This window comes from Cupressus sempervirens, chromosome 2 (genome assembly GCF_028749045.1).
Source record: "Cupressus sempervirens isolate cs-2001-9-10 chromosome 2, ASM2874904v1, whole genome shotgun sequence".
Classification (NCBI taxonomy): domain Eukaryota; kingdom Viridiplantae; phylum Streptophyta; class Pinopsida; order Cupressales; family Cupressaceae; genus Cupressus; species Cupressus sempervirens.
The window spans coordinates 206,835,109-206,854,633 of NC_143119.1; the positions used below are offsets into that span (position 1 = coordinate 206,835,109).

Consider the following 19,525-nt stretch of genomic DNA (forward strand, 5'->3'; position numbering starts at 1 on the left):
ATATAAGATAGTGGAATAATATATCAACTAGAACAATAGTCTAATGGGGAGTTATGAATTATAACTAGGATATATAAGGAAATATGGTTAAATATAATGATCCAAGAAAAAATGAATTTTGAAATTTTAATAAGGCCAAATTTTGTAAGGTTTTGATGACTAAGAGTTTTTCAGACTTAAACAATTTTCCCATATATTGCCATCAATGCCAAATGGAGAAATTTTTTGCAATTTGGCTAAGGTAAATATGGAATGCTGTCATTTATGGAAACATATCTTCATTATGAAGAAGAAAAACCTTGAAGATGAAGTTAAGTTATCCATACTTAGAAAATTATCTATGTATCAATTAGTTTATCTGGTAGAGGAGATACACTTTTGGTCTGTATAGTTGACTAGGGCATTACTGGTACATGCATAGTTAGGTACATATAGGACAAGGTGTCAAGATGACATGTGCAAGTGTGTAAGTTAGTAGAATAAGTAGGGAAGAAGATATAATAGTTTGACATGCAACAATATCCAGCTAGAATAGAGCATGTCAAAAAATAGTTAATTGCAAGTTAAGGAATTTTTTTGTTTATGAAATAATTACTTGACTAATTAGAGATGAAATCCTAGATGTTGACCCATAGAGGGAAGGTGTTAATTTTTTTATTTTTATCAAATGTGTGAAAGTTTGAAGGTCAACTAAAGAATTTTTAGAAAATTACAAAGTTATAAAGTAAATATTGGGTATGTGCAGGATCATGGTTTGCCAAAAAGTGGCAATCTAAAAAATTTGTAGTTTTGAAATATCTCAAACCATTTCAAAATCTATGCCAACATTTTTCCCACCCACCCTGAGACTAAATGAAAATAATTGATATCTTTATAAGGTCTACTATATCTTTTGATACCAAACCTATATGGTCAACTTTAAAAACATCCTTAAAATGTGCTTTTGGCCTATTTTTATGCGATTTTTATTTGAAACATGTAGCTGACGAATTTTTTTTCACCAAAATTTGATGAAATAAAAGGGTTTATTAATGATGTTCTTATCTTTCCATAAATGTAAGGTTTGTCAAATTATGAGTTTAGTAAGTAATTATTACTTATTTTCTAATGGAGTTACATATAAAGTGTTGACTAACATAGTACTTGAAAAATAACTATAACTTTCAAATGGTACAACATCTTTGAAATCTAAAAGATGCATCAAATTCTATGTTTCTTCTATTATAAGGGAAAAAAATGAAAATTTTAATTTTGTGGAGTTTGGAATTAGGTAAGGTGGTGAGACACAAGAGTTATTTTATTCCAAAAATACTAAAGTCAAAAATTTATTATCAATTATTTATTTATAATAAAAATTCCAAAAAATATGTGTCACATCCAAGCATGAGTCTTCTTCTTATATCTAGAATATTATTAAAAAATATTATCATTTGATTTTCATTAAGATGGTCAGAAAATACACCTCCTTCTTATTTTTGTTTTAAAGTTTCTATAATATTGCATTAAATTCAAAATTTTGACCAATCATTTTTTTATTTTTTGAGATAACTCCCAGTAGTTAAAAAACTAGATTCAATTTGCTAGAGATTATTTTCTCTCAATTTTTTCATATAAAGTTAATAACAAGTAGAAAATTGTACATCAAGTTGACATAACCTTGATTTTCTAATTTTTTATTTCCACTTGAGAGCATAGTTTGATTGACCATGATCTTGCAAATACCCTATTGTAAATGTGAAGTTAACTCTACCTCTATGGAAGACTATGTAAGCTTTATGTGATGTGATTCTTGATGTGTGATCATGTTAGTCTCGAAATGGTTTTGACATTTGAATGTCAATAGACTTAACCAATTCTCTAGATGATGTCAAGTATAATATCACTAGCATAAAAACAACAATATATTACTAAATAAACTACTAAAAATTGTAGATATGTGACTAATTTTGATCTTGTGACCAATGGTAGTTTATTGCCAGACATTTATCTCCCAACCAAATTTATGACTAAATTATTTTAATCATTCATTAGGTCATCGATTAAGTCATTTATTGTTGTTACTTGGTAGTTTATATGGTAGTTTATTTGGTAATTTTGGTAGTTTATTTCGTAGTTTTTGAGTAGTATATTTAGTAGTTGATTTGGTAGTATATTTGGTATTTTTTGGTAGTATATATGGTAGTATATTTGGAAGTATATTTGGTAGTATATTTGGTAATATATTTTGTAGTTTATTTAATCATTAATTAAGTCATATTAGGGCACGATGGAATTGAACCACCATCCTCCTACTTATAAAGCAGGTGCTCTTCCATTGAGCTAGTACCCTTTAAAGAATAATGCAAAAAAATGAGAAAGTTGTCTTCCCAACATTAGATCTACAATGATCATGGTCACTGTAACATGATATACTCTTCTCAAAGAACAAAATATTTAGTTATTGTGAAAAACAACAATCTAAATCTTTATCAATAAAAATTCAAAAATTTTAAATTCTTCCATTCAAACATTTTAAAATTATATTTCATGTCAATTACACTTCTCTAAATTCTTGCAGTGATAGACTCATATAAAATATAATTTGGAGCACTTTGGCCACACACAAGTATTGTTTCTTGTGCTAACTTCTCAAAAAAAAGATACAATTGATTATGCAATTTATGTCAAGTAATTAGAACTTTGCATTAAATAAAAACATCAAACTCCATTAAAAAGTCACATCTATTAAAAACTATGAAACACAATCAATTGAAATACTCACTTTTTAACATATGGAGGTGTCAAAGGATCAAATATTTCCTCTTCCTTATGGTTAGGTGGGTGCTAAAAGTGTTCATTACACCTGATGTTGGCATTTATTGAACCTTAATCTACAACAACACAAAAATAGGAATTTGATAAAAAGAAGAGCTCTGAAAGAGTGCGAGTCCCTTCCTTATGTAAAAGTTAGAATGTAAATGAAACAAGTATTAGTTGTAATTTAATAATTAGAAACTATTTTTAAATATAACGCACTTCATGCATGTGTAAATTGTGTCTTTACTAATAGTTTTTAAATCAAAAGAAATTATAATAGTAATATAATAAAGACTATTTATTATTTTTATAAATATGTAATTTTTCTTTGGTAATATATTTGTGAGATTATATATTTGATAATAATTGATGAAAACATATAAGAACACATGTTATTGTTATTGTTATTGTGAACTTTGTACAAAAATTAAAACTCTGGAATCATTACTCTTGTAACAACTAAAAGCTTAAAAATAAAAATAAAAATATGATTTATATATGACTTTAAGCTTCCAATAAAACAATAAATAAAGATAAATGATTGGTTTAATCAACCCATTAGAAATAAACTTTTGTATAAGTTCAAAGGCAACACTCTAAAGAAAAAATGTCAAATTAAAACATGAAACAATTTCATTGAAATATTTTATTTTATTTTTAAATAAAAAATGGAAATCTTTAAGAAAGAAATGTGACTCCAAGATAATTTCCAGATATTTCTAATATAAAATTAAAATTGGATAAGTGATGTTAATGAATTATATATAAAGAAGGAAATAGTATTTAGTTATTTATTTTGTTATGTTTGCCCAAATAAAAGTTTACATATTAAATTTTAATTAGAGAAAACTAAAGAGAAAGATTTATCTCTTCCTCTTTGTATCAAATATATATAATAATAAATAATATAGTATCCAACAAAATATAAATTTAATTGGACAAAACTAAAATTTTAAATCTTTATATGCAATACTTGTGATGCATAGACTACAAAATGACTTTCATTATCTCTACAATTGATTGCAAATATAAAATTTTAATAGTCCTTTTAACATCTAATTAGGTCCTTCCTTATGATAAACCTTTTAAAATGTCTTGGTTAACATTTTACACCCTTTGCCAACATACTTTTTTCCCATGCCAGAATGACATCTTTGGAAGAGGGTATGGACATTACTATTGTTCTGACATGCATGAAAAAGGTGGAAGCATAACAAAATATGTTTGGAAAAATGCCTCAAAGAAATGATCATGTAGAAGTAGAATTTCCAGCTGAATCATCTTGAACAACTTCTGCAATGTTTTCTCAATTTGCACCAACACCACATTTTTTAAGTTTTTCACATAATTTGGGAAAATATCTCAAAATTTTAGGTTTATATTTACCATTCAGAGCTTGCCTTAATCGTAGTCAAGGCCAAATCCACCATGAATACAAGGTCCAAGAGCTCTATCATAATTTTCTCAATGCTGGGAGAATTGGGTCTTTTCTTTAGTGGAGAAGCAACAAATTATCAGCCAGAGCAGTCCCTTCTTTGTTGGTGGCCTCTAACAACTTTCTCACAACTTTGATGCCATGCACCCAAATTGAGCAAAAGTGGAGTTATTAGAAACAAGGTTTTGGGGGAGGTGAGAATGCATCCAACAGCCATTGATCTCATTTGCCCCTTCCTTGGACCCCTCTCAATTGATAGACCAGCTTCAGAGTAGTGAGTTGGGGTTTGATTACATGCAACTACCTAGAAGTTGTGTCATCCTTTCTACCTCAAGGTTTTAGTATTTTGCACCAACAAGATAGATGATTGGAAGGTTCAAAGGAATTTTTGATATTTTTTTTAATTTAAAAATTTATAAACCCCTAGTTAAATTTGGATCAACCAATGAGAAAATTGAAATTTGTATTAAGAAATTAATTTTTAAATAAAAGAACTTCAAACTTTAGGTTTTATATTTTTTTGGTTCCCAAAAATTAATTGTGGAACATTAGTTCCCTACGTTATGATTTATAATATATGACTTGAGACATATACATTTTGAGAGAAAATATCAATTGATAGCTTTGCTAAGATTTATTTTCATCAAGTTTCACACTTTATTTATGGTGTTTGTATCCATTCTACCATCTACCTTTATTATTGACATGAAGAATTATGCATTCACCGATAACTCAACAACATATCCATATTCCCTATGCTGTAGCTACATTTTCTAAGAGCATCATGTTCTTTTGTGATTATAATGGTCTAAGCTTGCATGTGTATCTTTGATGGAATTGATCATATTGAATGATTTTCTACCCTTTGAGGACCCAATGTTGAAATAACTATACCCACATGCTCTTTGAGAATTAAAAATAATAATTTATGTGACACAATGTCCAACATGTCTCCACCTAAATTCCCATTTGGCAAGCTGATTAAATACCCATCTGATTGAACACTTTTCATGTTTACTTTGTTGAGCTTTCGCAAGTTCCATTCTTTATAAAAGTTCTTCAATACTTTCCTAAACATAATTTTAAAATTTACTCTATGGATTGAGCTTGAAGGATTAAATAACTATCATATTTGATATGTACAATGTTTCATGGGCTTGATACTTGCATCTATATCTGTGATCATTACATTCATCAATCTATGTATTATAGAGGGAGGAAGTTGGAAATTTTGTTGGGCTCAACTCATAACTAGCCACTTGAAAATATTCCATAACAAAGACTCTAAAATATATTTTCATATTACATATCCTATGTAACTATAGCCATCTCATTTAGTGAAAGTACTCTTTCAAGACACCTCACATACAATGTCTAATGATCTGACTCTACATGGATAAATTAAAGGTGGTAGACTGACACTTAGTTACACATATGCATTTGAAGGGTCTTCATTTGTGACAAGAAAACCCCATTACTTTTTCATTTATACCTTCTTTATTCTTCACACATCTATACTCCAGAGTTGAAGGTTCTTCATTTTTTTGGTTAAGTCAGTTGTAACTAGTGAACAATATTTCAATATGTTTGGCACTGTTGTGTACAGTATTACTTCAAAGTAACATGTATGACCCACTTGCTGTAGACAACTAAAAATCCAATTACTTGGCCTCTTTCGCCATGTAGATACCTTCCCAAATGGGGGCACAACCCACATATATTGGTCAAACTCCTCAAATCCAAAGTCAAGTTCCACAAGCTCCCTGATCCTTTCCCCAAGCTTCACAACCATCTTATACCTTACCTCCACAAAGCAATCCATTTATCCCATAGATAGCTTATGTTCCTCAATCCCAACCTCAAATCTAATATCAGTAGCAACCTTCACAACACATGCAGCAATATATGCCACCTCTACCTCAGCAACCCATCATCCATCATTTAGTTTCCCAAGCCATGTACAATCCCTACCAGCCCATACCTCAAAGCCATCCATATTCAATTACACCATTCGGCACATATCTCCCTCAGAGTTCTCCTATAGTAGAGGCACCACATCCATCACCCATTAATTCAGAATGGGAAGCCATGAAGATAGCTTTGAAGAACATCCAGGAGGGAAATGATCCAAAAAACTTCAAGTTTGAGAATGTGTGTCCTTACCCATTTGATAGAGCCATTACCATGACACCATTTCCCAAACACTTTGAGATACCCAAGTTTGACAAATTCAAAGGAAAAGGAGACCCTGTCACACATATCAATGAATTTTACATGCATTGCCAAGAAGTGGCATACAGTGACGTCTTCCTTTTGCACGTCTTCCCCAAAAGTTTGGTTGGACTAGCTCTTGAATGGTTTTATAGAATCCCATATGGCATAATCAAAAAATTTGATGAATTGTCTGAGGCATTTGTAGCCCAATATGCCCATCTTGTTGAGACAGAATTATCTGTGGTTGCTCTTGTCCACACTAAGCAACAAGGTGGAGAAAGTATTTGTGAATATCTGCAAAGATGGCAAACCCTTACCACCCACATATCTTGCACCCTGGCAGAGCACCATTTAGTGAAAATGTTTATTGATAATTCCCATCCTAGCTTAGCTCACCACATGACCATGAACTATTTGCAGACCAAGGAAAGATCACTGAGCAAGGACTCATTAGAGATGGTGTGGTCAAGATTTACAATGAAGCCAACCAAAATCAAACACATTTAAATGACAAGTCTAGGTATTGGAACAAAAACAAGGGCATTGCAATAGATAGGGTCACTAACACAAGACATGTGAATATTGTTGGTCCTTCCCAAAATTAGTGCAACCCACCTTATCAACCAAACAATCAACAAGCTATCAACAACCAACAGTAGAATCAACAAAAATTTCAAATCCACAATCCAAAGCCCAACTTTCAAGGGTCTAACAATCAAGCTAATGCCATCAATGTAGCTATAGGACCAATGCCCAAGTTCCAACCCACACCTTGAAACTATACACCCCTTGGTGAGCCATTGGACATCATTTTTGAGAAATTAGTCAAGGAAAACCTCATCAAATTTCCTCCTACCCAGAAAATTGACCCAAGCCAATCCAAAGCTACATGGTATAGAGACAATGAGTATTGCAAGTTTCATAGGGTGAAAGGGCACACCACCCTCAGATGCATGAAGCTGAAAGATTATGTGCAGGAACTCATTACTAAGAAAGAAATCATAGTTGGAGCACAAACCTCTCCCAATGCAGGCTTGCAAATCTATAAAAATGCTTTTCCTCCTCACAACAACCAAAATCTTGGAAAAGCACCCATCCAAACCAACAACAACAACACCAACAACTGCCAGCCCAACAAATAGCATGGGAAGAACAATGACCACACTTCATCCTACATAGACTATGGTAGCCTCATAGGTTGTATATCTAAGAAAGAGCCTTCTGTCAATGTTATCAATATCTCCAAGCCCACCATAGCGGCCTCCCATCAATCCTTCAAGAAATCTTATGTCATTCCCCCTCCACCATCTTTGCAACCCAAAACAACCTACCATATCCCCCCTTCATCTGCTAAGTCCATTCTGGGTCCCCATGTCCCAAAATCTACCATCCTCCATCCTCCTATGAGCCATCATAAAAATCCTATTCCCTCCATTCCTATGCAAGATCAACAAAGGCACATATTAGGGCACATCATCCATCATCATCCCCCTACATGCTCTTCCATATCCTCTCCATCTCACAAAGATTCTCCTAACCATCTTCCCAAAGCTTACCACATCAATGTGAATGCCAACTTCAAAATGCATAAAGCTAAATATCCACATCCTAGGCAACCATATATCTATTCTAAAAGAAATACTCCAAAAAGGCAAAATCCAATCAAAGAATGCAAAACAATGCAAAAGCCTATGAAAAGAAAATCCAAAACCATGTGATCTCAAAGAAAAAAGTTGAAACCCAATGCATAATGGCATCCACCATTGCTAATCCCCCATCCATTGACTCATATCCCCCATCTACTAACTCCATCTTGGGTGCCTATATTCCCAAGCGTGCTTCCACAAATCCTCCATCAAGCTCGCATCTACCATCTATCCCCCATATGCTCTTTTCACACCCGTCCCAACATGTGCCAATGTTGATCCTGCAAGCATCCCCATCTCATGCTCCTTTCCAACCTTTTCATCCCTCCATCTCCTACCATCAATCCCACCTAATCTGATCTATTGCATAAATCACACATCTAGTGTACAAATAGCTAGCAACAAAATTGAACATTCCAATAGCCAGTGAAAAATCCCAAAAAGGCCAAAGATAGCTGAAGAAAGCCAAAATCATTCTCGCTAAGTCCAAAGTCAAAAAGTCAAAAAAATAAAGAAAAATAAAGCGTCCACTGGTGAAAACTTGGCAACTCAAGCACCTTGGACAAGTACCATGATGAAAACTTGGCCAACAAGCATCATGCATAATCCAGCCATCCCTAGCTTAGCCTATCATCCTCATGCTTTTGGTCACATCTTTCTATCTAGATCCATCTTCCAATTTATCCACCTATCTTTCATTCTCCAACTTTTATCTATCACAATCCACTTATCTTCTGCAACCTCACCCCATCATCCCAGCTATCATCCATCTCCCTAGCACCTTCAGCTCTTCCATCCTAGATTCAATCCTATCACATCCATTGTAAGACATCCTTTCACATGTCATCTTTTGACTGGGGGCACTATATTCCTTAGAGATCTTGTCTTTTCCATCCTCCCTTATCATTGGTATCTCTCTCTAGGCTATCCTCATGCAAATCCAATGCCATCCTCTCATTAGCCATTCACTCTAGTGCCATCTATCAGCTCAGCTACCACCAACCTTAGCATTGTCCCCATCCTTGGTCACACATCTATCATCATCATTGGATGCATCCTACCAAATCCATATCTTTTGCTATCACCTCATCCTTAGCTTTTGCATCTTTCACCAACTTGAGCCATCCCACTATCTTATCATCCAAAGCTCTTGTACAGCTTGTATATCTAGATCTTGTCCAAAACTTGTACCATATTCCAACTTGTAAATAATCTTGTATCCTAGTTTGTATCCTATCACATGCACAAAAATAATCCCATTTTCCTTAAGCTTTTCACAAAACCCTCAAATTATCCAACTATCCATCCAACACACTCTAAAACATTTCCATCTCACAAAACCAAAACATGAACAACCTTGTACATTTGTAACATATCTTTGTCTATCAGCTTGTACATTCTCTTTAGCTTAGTACCATTGTATCTATCTAGCTTTTGTGTCAGTTCATCCTTGATCAACATCTTGCGCACATCACATAAATCTTGGTTAGCTATTTCAATGCATCCTTTAGCTATATCTCTTGTCATCAAAGTGTTATCCTTCTCAATTCATCTTTCCAAGTGCATCACTCATCCAAATCCACCAGCTTAGGTGCTCTTTGATAGACCCTTGTAGGATGTAGCTTTCCTCATGTCTAATATTGCTCTGTTAGTACCTCATCCTACCCATCTCATTGGAAAATGGTTCTCTTTTGGATTTTCACTTTCTTTTGATTTGGAATCTTTCCTTTTGGGTCTTGAAGTATCTTTTCCAAGAAATCTTTTTGTTCCCTCCTCAAAGTTGCCATGATCTTCCATATCATGGTATACTACAAATGGGGCAATCTAAGCGTAAGGTTTTGATCAAATATTTTGTTTGTTTTTCTTTTTTGCTTGTGGGTTACCTAGTGTTAGTTCCATGCTACTTCCTATAGGATTCATGTGTGCTACTGGGGAAATCCTTGCATGTTTGTTTTGAGTCAAGTCTTTCAGTCCTCTAGATAGTTGGTGAAAAGGCCTTGATGTTTTTGGTAACCTTGGCAATTAACCAACAGTCCTATAAAAAATCTAGTGGTCAACTACATGGTGGTACTTCTCTTTGAAGTATCCCCCCGCTCAAAAAGCTTCAATGGAATCCCTTCATCTCCATTATTCCCCATCCATATCTAGCATCTATCTCTCCTACCCCAGCTTATGCATCAGTATCTCTTTGAATCAATCATCACTCTTAGCTTTAGGGATCCACAATCCTAGTCTTAAAATCCACCAATCAAATCAATCCACCAAGCCTCGTCTTTTGAGATCCACAACCCTGGTCCTAGGGATCTTCAAAACCCATCTCTCACCAATCTAGCTCTTTGAAATCTTGTTGCATTAGCTTTATCATCCCATCATCCATCTCCCTATCTTGGATTCCTTTTTATAGTGCTTTGCTCCTTCATCCTCCCCAATCTTAAAAGTCTTAAGCTTATTTACTCTTGTGCCTCTAATTTTCCCCTTTATCATTCTCCCATAGTGAGAGTTTGAGCTAACAAAACCTCTTCTCTTAAGTCACTCTTCGTCCTCCCACCTGCCAAGATTCTTGTACTTTTCAAGAAGTCATCAAGCCTCATTTTCTCTCCCTGTCACCTTCTTGAGGGGGCATATCATAGTCTAGTCTCTCCTTCTTATCCAAGATTGGGGAAACTTTGTTGCTAAAAAATCTTCCTCATGTCGTTTATATTAAAACTTCTTTGAAATAGTGTTATCTCAACACTATGTCAAAGAGGGGCAAAATGTTGACACCTAAAAATCCTTTAGAAAATAAAGTATTTTTATTTTCTGAAAAAGTCCCTAATAACATCACCATTTACTAATTTATTTATTTATTTTTATGCCATTAAATCCCTTTATCTTCATTAAAAATATTTAATTAAAGAATCCCTCCCAAAAATGTTTCAATCTTATCTAAACATTATTTCCTTATTTATTAATTATTTAATTAATAAATTGACCAAAAATCCCAAAATAAATAATTTATTTTTTTTTTTCCCAAAACTTGGCCAATTTCCTTAAGACCACTAACCTCTTCCAAAATCTTCTAATCCTTCTTTAATTTCGATCAAAAGCTAATCACATCATTTCCTACCCCTAATCCCAACTCAAAATATTTCATTAAGATTAAATATTAATCCTCATGTTTATTAAAAATATTTTAATAAATATCTCCTCAACCCAAACCCTTGAAATAAATAAAACTTTATTTATTTCCTAAAAACCTTATTTATCCTCATCCTAGGAAGTTCTAGACTCTTCTAGAAAGTCTTCATCCTCATCCAAAGCATAGACTCTTCTAGAAGATGTCAATCCTTATCTTTGACCCTAATCCTAATTCCCCCCCTAACCTTGTCACATTCCCTAAACATGGGTTAAGACTTGCCAACCCAAGCCAAAGCCAACAAATATCTCCTCCTTCACCCACGCTCATGAAATGCCATCCACTAGCCCATCTCTAACAAGCCTAATCTAATCTTAACCCAAGCCTAATCCAAGCCTTACTCAGTTGCACATTCCTAAGTCAAGCTTAAGAATTTCTTAATCCAACTCAAGTCAAAATATGTCAACTCTCTCATAAATATCCCAACCATAAAACTTTATGAAGCCCAAAAAGCCATAAATGACTCTTACAAGCCCATTCATTGCTCTTACAAGCCATTATGAGGGTCTTTATGAGCTTTGAGCCTCTTTTGTTGACCCCTCAACCCCTCTTGTTCTAACCAATGACCTTGTGACATGTGTCACTCCCTGATTGACTGTAAGAAAGCACAATCTATATGCTCTTCTCTCATTCAATCTAAACCTTTCATAAGCTTTCTCCCATCCTTGCATCCTAGCCCTTGATCCCTCAAGCCCTTTGCCTATTTAAGGAATCCTCTCCCAAGCCATTTTAACACAATCTAGAAAGTAAAGCCATAATTCCATTTTGAGAAGCCATTTTTACATCAAATCCATTCACCAAAATCTATCAAAAATCCTCCATTGAAGCCCATTTGAGCATTTGAGCATACATACATAATCAAGCCATCTTAGCTATTAGACATAGCTCTACATCAAGTGATCATCCTCATTGAGAGAGCCTATCCATGGCTCATATTCTCATTCGAGGACTTCACCTTGTCTCTCATGAAGTTATGTTAAATTAGTATGAAAATTCTTTTTGATTGTTTTAATTTAGTGTTTCTAACATACTAAAGTAGCATATACACTTGCTACTCACTATTTTTTCATTGTTTTTTGAAATGGTCATTGTTCACATAAATCTAATAACCCTACAACAATGGTGATATTTCCCTTTAAATCAATCTTGGTCAACTTGCTACCACATGTCAATATTTGTAGTAGTGTGTTATGGATTCCTATTTATTTCATCAATGATCTAAAAACTATATATAACTTCAATGGAATCATCCTCTATTCATCACTATTGACTGTTACTGCTGCTCCTTGCTATATATTCTTCTTTCACAAGAGGATCTATAATACTTTTGTTGCGCTTATCCAATCTATAAATTCTTTTACAAGAATTTTCCTTTGATTCCACTCAATTAAAATGAGCATCAACTCTAATTTTATTTCTCTGCACAATAATCTGCATTATACACACTATGCTTGACACTTCAATATCAAGTTTTATGACCTACATACTATGTCCTTTCTAGATACATTCTTTTTTACATCTCATTAACTAATGGAAGTACATCACAGACATAAAGAAACACACTGCCCAATAGCAACTAGGTCAAAAAGCATTGCAAATGACATAAGGAAGAACATGTTGCAACCCATCTTCATCATCAATGCAATATGAAGAGTGTAGCAATAGCAGTATAGCTCCTCTCCTTGATAGTGTAAGTGTACCACTTCAAAAACATGCACATAATAATGATGCAATTGACACCATTCCTTCACACTTAGTGCCAGACTCCACTCTATCTGAGAGTACATGAACTAGGTCCACATTTTTTTATGTCCCAACCACTAAAGTGACAGAATCTTTATTCTTTTTTACGTGTTCATGATTTGGTTGCAACAAGTCCTGTCGATAAAGTACCACTATCACAAATTGACCCTAAATACCTAACAACTACTCTAATCACCTAACAAGTTTGGGTATGATGGATAAGAAAGAGGTTGGGTCCACTCAAGGAATTGAAAACAACTTGGTACTAAAATTCATTAAAAAAAAAGGATGATAAATAACAATCCTTTAAGAGAAAAACTACATTTTTTTAACCCATTGGGACTCTAATCAACTAACAATTTCGGTGGGTAAAGAGATTCAATCAACTCAAGTGAAGAAAAACCATAAACATTGATATTTCATGCATCTAATAGTTACACATACAAGAATGAGAAATAGCATAAACCATAAAGGTTAATTCTATAGACATAGTTAACAAGTTTATAAGGTAATATGTACCATGCCAATATTGAAAAGTATCTTGATAAAAATATCAGTATGTTAAAAAGAAAATTGTTTTGAAATGCCCAAAATGAAATAAAGAGAAGAGGAAATGGTGAAAAATAAACAAAGAAAACTTTTCCCAAATGGGGTGTTATAAGATAATGTAGTGGTAATAAAATAATCTTATATTTTATAAATATGGTTATTACACAATGTTAGTGTGATTAATAGAAATTATATGTTGAGACTATAAAATATTTGTAATTGCTAATTAATCTTGTTGATATGTAGAGATAAACATAGAGTATTCTTTTGAGTGCATGGAACTTTTTGTCTTCTCCAGGAGTTTATAGATAAAATTTCAAGAGTTTGAGTGTAGATTGGGGTGATTTTTACTTCATGTCTCGTTCAATGTCAATTGAGAGGAGATTTGAGGAAGTTAATTGATAATGATGTATTGATAGGACAAAAACTTCAATTGTGAGCAATAAAAGTTATTAAAATTTGAAGAATGGATTAATATGATTAAAAAATTCATTGATCATTCATTTAGTTATATGTTTGGGTGACTAATTATTAGTGACCAATTTTTTAGTCATTTATTTGATCATTTATTGAGTCACATATCTTATTCTAACATTGTAATTTCACTCAATGACCAAATTAGTGATTTATTTAGTTACTTATGCTTATAAATTGTAAATCATTACTAGAATTTGATCACTTTTAGTCATGTGACTAAAAAATTTAGTCTTGTGACTAAATATTTTAGTCACATAGTCATTTATTTACCAATATTCTACTAGTGTATAGATGCCAAGTCAAAAAATACTTTAGGTGCCGAGAAATCTTTAGGTGGTGAATGAAGTTCAAGTGCCGAGAAAAGTATAGGTGCCAAGTGAAATAGTCTTACTATAAGAGCTGAGTGAGGCAATTTTTCTATGTGTCGAGCATCAGCAAATAGTATGTGTTGAGTAACATAGAATCAACATATGATTTTGTGTCTTCAAAAACTCAGATGTAAACCATTTTTGGAGCTGACATAGGATGGATCTTGAAGGATCTTGCAGATAAGATTGAATCTTTTACATTACGTATGCAATCAACATGCAACCAATAAGAAAAGTGCAAGCAATGAGTGGGAAATGAAGATTTAATATTGATCATAGATTCAAACCTAATCCCAAGTCTTTAAAATATTTAAAAGGAGGGTGAAACCCCATTGAATTATAGGATGAGAGAAGTGTATGGGTAAACTATAGAAAAATTTAGAAGGGTTAGAGACTTAGTGAAGAATAGAGTAGCATTGTAGAATCTAATTCTTGAAAGAATAGATTATCAAAACATCATAGAGTGACATATCAGATCAAGCAAGGATCAGAGTGAGAGAGTAGAATGAGGATCTAGAATCAACAATTGTAGATTGCAAAGCTATTAGGTTAAATATTTTCTAATACTCTCTAGCAATTTTATTAGATATATAAATCCTATGGACTTAGGTTGGCCTAGCAGCCATTTGTAAATCCTTTAATAGGGTGGCATTCCAAGTGAATGTACAAAAGTCCTTTAACCAAGCCTTCTTTTAACAAGGTATTGAAATCCTTTAACTAGATCACTTTTGATAGAGTGTAAAGTCTTTAATAATATAGGCCTTTCATAGGGAAAACCATTGGAAGTGGTCAAACATTGTAACCTCAAATAGTTACACATTGTTGTAGTGATATTTTGTGGGTGTCATCTATACCCTAGTTTTTGGGTTACCAAATTTATTTGTTGTCTATTTTCATGCATGTCTTTACTTTAAAGATCAATAGATAGATTGGATGCATGTAAATGGTTTTAGTTAAAAGAATTTAAAAGGGTTAAAATTAGTTACTTTTGATTCAACTCTCCACCACACCCCCACCTCTTAGAAGTAAATCTTCCCACTTGTAAATTCCAACAGATCAGAGAATTATAGATTTTGTTAAGAGAAGAAAGTGTTATATTGTATATTGAAGATATCAATAGTAAGAAAGAGGTTATGTATCTATCTTTTTGTACCAAGGAATTACATTATAAGTTACATGTTTAGATAGTGGGATCAAGTTTGACAAGATTTTGTATATGTATATGTACCAACTCCTAGTAGGGTTGATGCTTCTAACAAGGACCAAGTCCTCTAACAAGGACTGAGACACTATATAAATGGAATAAGCTCCTAACAAGGTTAATATCTTTAACCAGATACTTTTGATTAGTGGATCATTTTGTAGATACTATCCCCACTGGGTTTTTCCTTAACCAAGGTTTCCCTAGTTAAAAAAATATGGTGTTAAGAGTTATATAATTGCATGTTTATCTTTACTATTTAGTAAAATTAGTTTGATTTTATATGCAAGTTATAAGGAAATTAATAATATCTATTTTTGGTCTAAAGCTTCTAGGATACTAATTCATACCCCCTCCCTTGGTATTCCCTATTTCTAACAATTTTACCCAAAACAAAATTATATTACATCAAGATTTAATCAATACAAGCACATGGAAAAGTTCATTCCATGTTCTGTATTTTATGTATCCAAGAGGGATACTTGAATTGAGGAATCTATGAATAAGTGAGCTAATAAGTGTTTAATGAGAATAATATGTAGGAGGCATTACAAAAATCCATAATCAAGTCAAAGAAACCTTGGAGGACTCTAGACAATAGTACAAGGAGAAAGATAGAAATAAAAGAAGGGACATAGTTAGCATCAAAAAGTCTAACCACTTCTATAAACCATAATTTTCAAAAAATCCCATGAAATTGGAGTCTTAGAAGGTTCCTTATAGCTTTCTTAATATTACTTGTAGGACATCAAGTGGCTATGTAGAAGTGGTAGTGCTCATATGAACCCAATCAATGTGATCCATGCAAGGTGCATCATAGAATGAAAGATTCAAATATGACAAGAAATTGAGATTGAAGTATCCAAGATCCTCAATATTGGTATGGAAAATAAAAAGTAAGCTAGATGAGATGGAATATGAAGCTACAATGCAATGTAAGAAAAAATAACTAAATCTTATGTAATAAGATGAAAGATTATTATTCCATCCTAATTAAGTGAGATGAGCTAAGCTAAATGAAATAAATGGAAATGCTAAGCTAGAATATAAATATGTAAGTGCTCAAGAAATCAAGTATGATAATGGCAATAATATAACAATAGAATGAAATCTAGAGGTGAAAAGAGTGAGAAGAGAGCCTTCTTTTAAAGTGATTTAGAAATTAGTGGACAATCAAGATTAAAAGGGAAATAATTATCAATGGTGGGGAAACAATACTTATTAATTCATGCTCTTGTGTCTTAAGAGGCCAAAGGAAAGTCCAAGATTAAGAGGAAAAGCAAGGAGTTGTTAAGATTATTAGGAAAAATAATGCAAAAGTCAAAGATTCCACCCTCATGGAGAAAATAGAAGAATTAAAAAGTTGTTAAACAAGAAAAAAGGTTCTCACCTAGAAAAAGTGATTGTCTACATGATTAGAGATATGAAAAAATTAATTTAATTTTAATCAAGAAATAAGAAATGTTTGTTTAAATTTAATTTAATAGAAGTAGGGGAGTGGGTGGGGCGATTCTCTCTCTATTTTTTTTTTTTAGAAAACTGATTTTCATGTGCAGTTAGGATAAAGTGGTATTTTTTATTTAATTAAAAGGATGCATGCTATTTCAATTAAATAAATTTAGGATTAAGTGGTCAAAATTTAGGATATAGTAAAATAAATGATTATGTGGTGATTTGATCAAATAGTTATAATTTTTAATTATGTATAATTGACTTAATGCATGGAAATAGTTTGGATATTAATTAAAGTTTTTAGACAAGGGCTTATAATTCACTAGACAAAAATGGGGTGATTACATATACAATTTTAAGTAGGTGACCTAGTTTGGGAAATCTCAAGAAAAAAATACTACCAAAGGGAATAATTACTAAATTTATCACGAGGAATGTAGGTCCCTGTAAAATCCTCCAAAATTATGGTTCAAGAGTATACAAAATTGGTCTCCTTGTAGATATACCTCTACGTCAGGCTTCTAATGTTGCAAATTTGACATCATAAAAGGGAGATAATAGCAATGATACAAAAGGTTCTCTAAAAATAGAAACAAAACATATCATGTAGACTCTTTCATTAGAAAAACCTATTAAGATGGAGAGGATAATAGAAACAAAAATCCACTAGTGGACAAGGAAGAATATCTAGAAAAAATATTTTGTAAAATATAATGGATTGCCTAATAGTGAACAAGTCTAATTGGATGAATCATACATCAAGAAACATGGAGGAAAGCTAGAAGACCTTATAGATCAAGTAGACTTTAGATTCATCAACTTGGGGAGTGTGATGCAAGATAAATCCAAAATGTTTTGAATTGATAAAGAAACAAAAAAATTTGTTTTCATAGAATTTGTATTTTCATACCTATATAATAATGAATGTTTTCTATTGTGAAAATCATATATTTATTTCCTACAAAATCATGAAATCATGGAATTTTTGTTAAGTAAACTCTTGGAACTTCCTAAAGTATATATGTTGTATTTGTCAAGGAATAAGACATATTTTGTAAACCATTATTTGCATTATCAAAATTTTGTCAAAGGATTCATTAGAGTCACTAGGAGGTCACATAATCCCTAGTAGTATTCATTAGGTTATAACTGTAGAATTTTACAAGTTGCAGATAAGGAAATACAAAATTGGAAACTTATTTGCAATGTTAAAAAAGTTGTCAATTTGCAATTTTACAACCTTTGGAAGTTGAACAACCATTTTCATCCAAAAAATTTGGCAAACCAAAAAGATTAATTTTTGAAGTTTTAAAGAGTGAATAAAAGATATTTTTTTGAGCTACACAAGTTATAAAAGTGTACTTACAAAGTTAAAACATTGCCAAAAAAAATTGGTATACATGGATTGATAAATAAAAATTGAAGAAGAATAGATGTAGAGATATTGTATTAACTTCACTTTCCTCCAAATTAGTGAATTTTTTTGTGGTTTTTAGTGCAAGAGCAACTTAAGGATGTCTTTTGATGATCTTTAAAAAAAAATTGATTGTAGGTTGGTTTAGCCAACTACCATATAATAAGGACTAATTTATGAAGTACCAAGTTGTCTTGGTGTGTGTGGACAATTATATGATTGAGTTAAGTGTTTTGAGTGGTAATTTAGGATCTAGGTGTTTAAGTCCTAGAAAGTCAATGAAGGTTTAAAATTTGACCAAGACTTCAAAATTGAGTAGGTTTTAAGACCTTGATGGTTTTAGTTGTTTTAAGGTCATATATAATGGTTTCAAGTCAAGTTCAACTATTGAGGTTAGTGGTTCAAAGTTGTAATGACCACATTTCCTAAAACCAAGGAAATGGATTTAATGGTGCCCAAATCTCAACCTAAGACTCCAAGCATGTAGGAATAGGATATTTAAGACCAATCATACCTAATCTAATAGTTAGTGAAGTTATTGTATAGATTGTGGACTAAGAACCAATATTTTTGAATATAGTTTTTATAACATAGTCTTGATCAAGACATTTAATAGATTGAAGGAATTATATTTAATGTATTGATATTTTGACTCTAGATATTTATTAAATATTTTTGTTATTATTTTAGCAATTTGGTACATTTATTGGTCATTTTGTAAAGGGTAAAAGTACATGGTTGTGTCACCTTTTAGGCTGACTTATCAAAACAACTAAATTTGAGTATTTCTATCTAAATATCAATTTTGTCCAAACATATGATTTACATAAATTCATTCTAGCTAAGTTATATATGGTCTTACACTTTTCCAATTGGAAATGTCTATTAAATGCATTTTTTATACTAGTTTGTATCAAATTACTAAAGAAATACCATTATTTCAGAAATGTGGTGTTTCAATAAATCTTACTATTTTTTATGATATTTTTTCTAATAACATATAAAACCCATTTTATAGATCTCAGAGTCAAGAATGTTCTCATATAGAGTTTATA

The 19,525-nt window shown here is 32.2% G+C and overlaps 1 non-coding gene across 1 annotated transcript; it reads right to left on the reverse strand.

Annotated features, from left to right (window-relative positions):
• Positions 1-2,257: 2,257 nt before the first annotated feature.
• TRNAI-UAU (transfer RNA isoleucine (anticodon UAU)) lies at positions 2,258-2,329 on the reverse strand. The gene has a single exon. It is a non-coding gene; the product is annotated as a tRNA-Ile (tRNA).
• Positions 2,330-19,525: the final 17,196 nt, after the last annotated feature.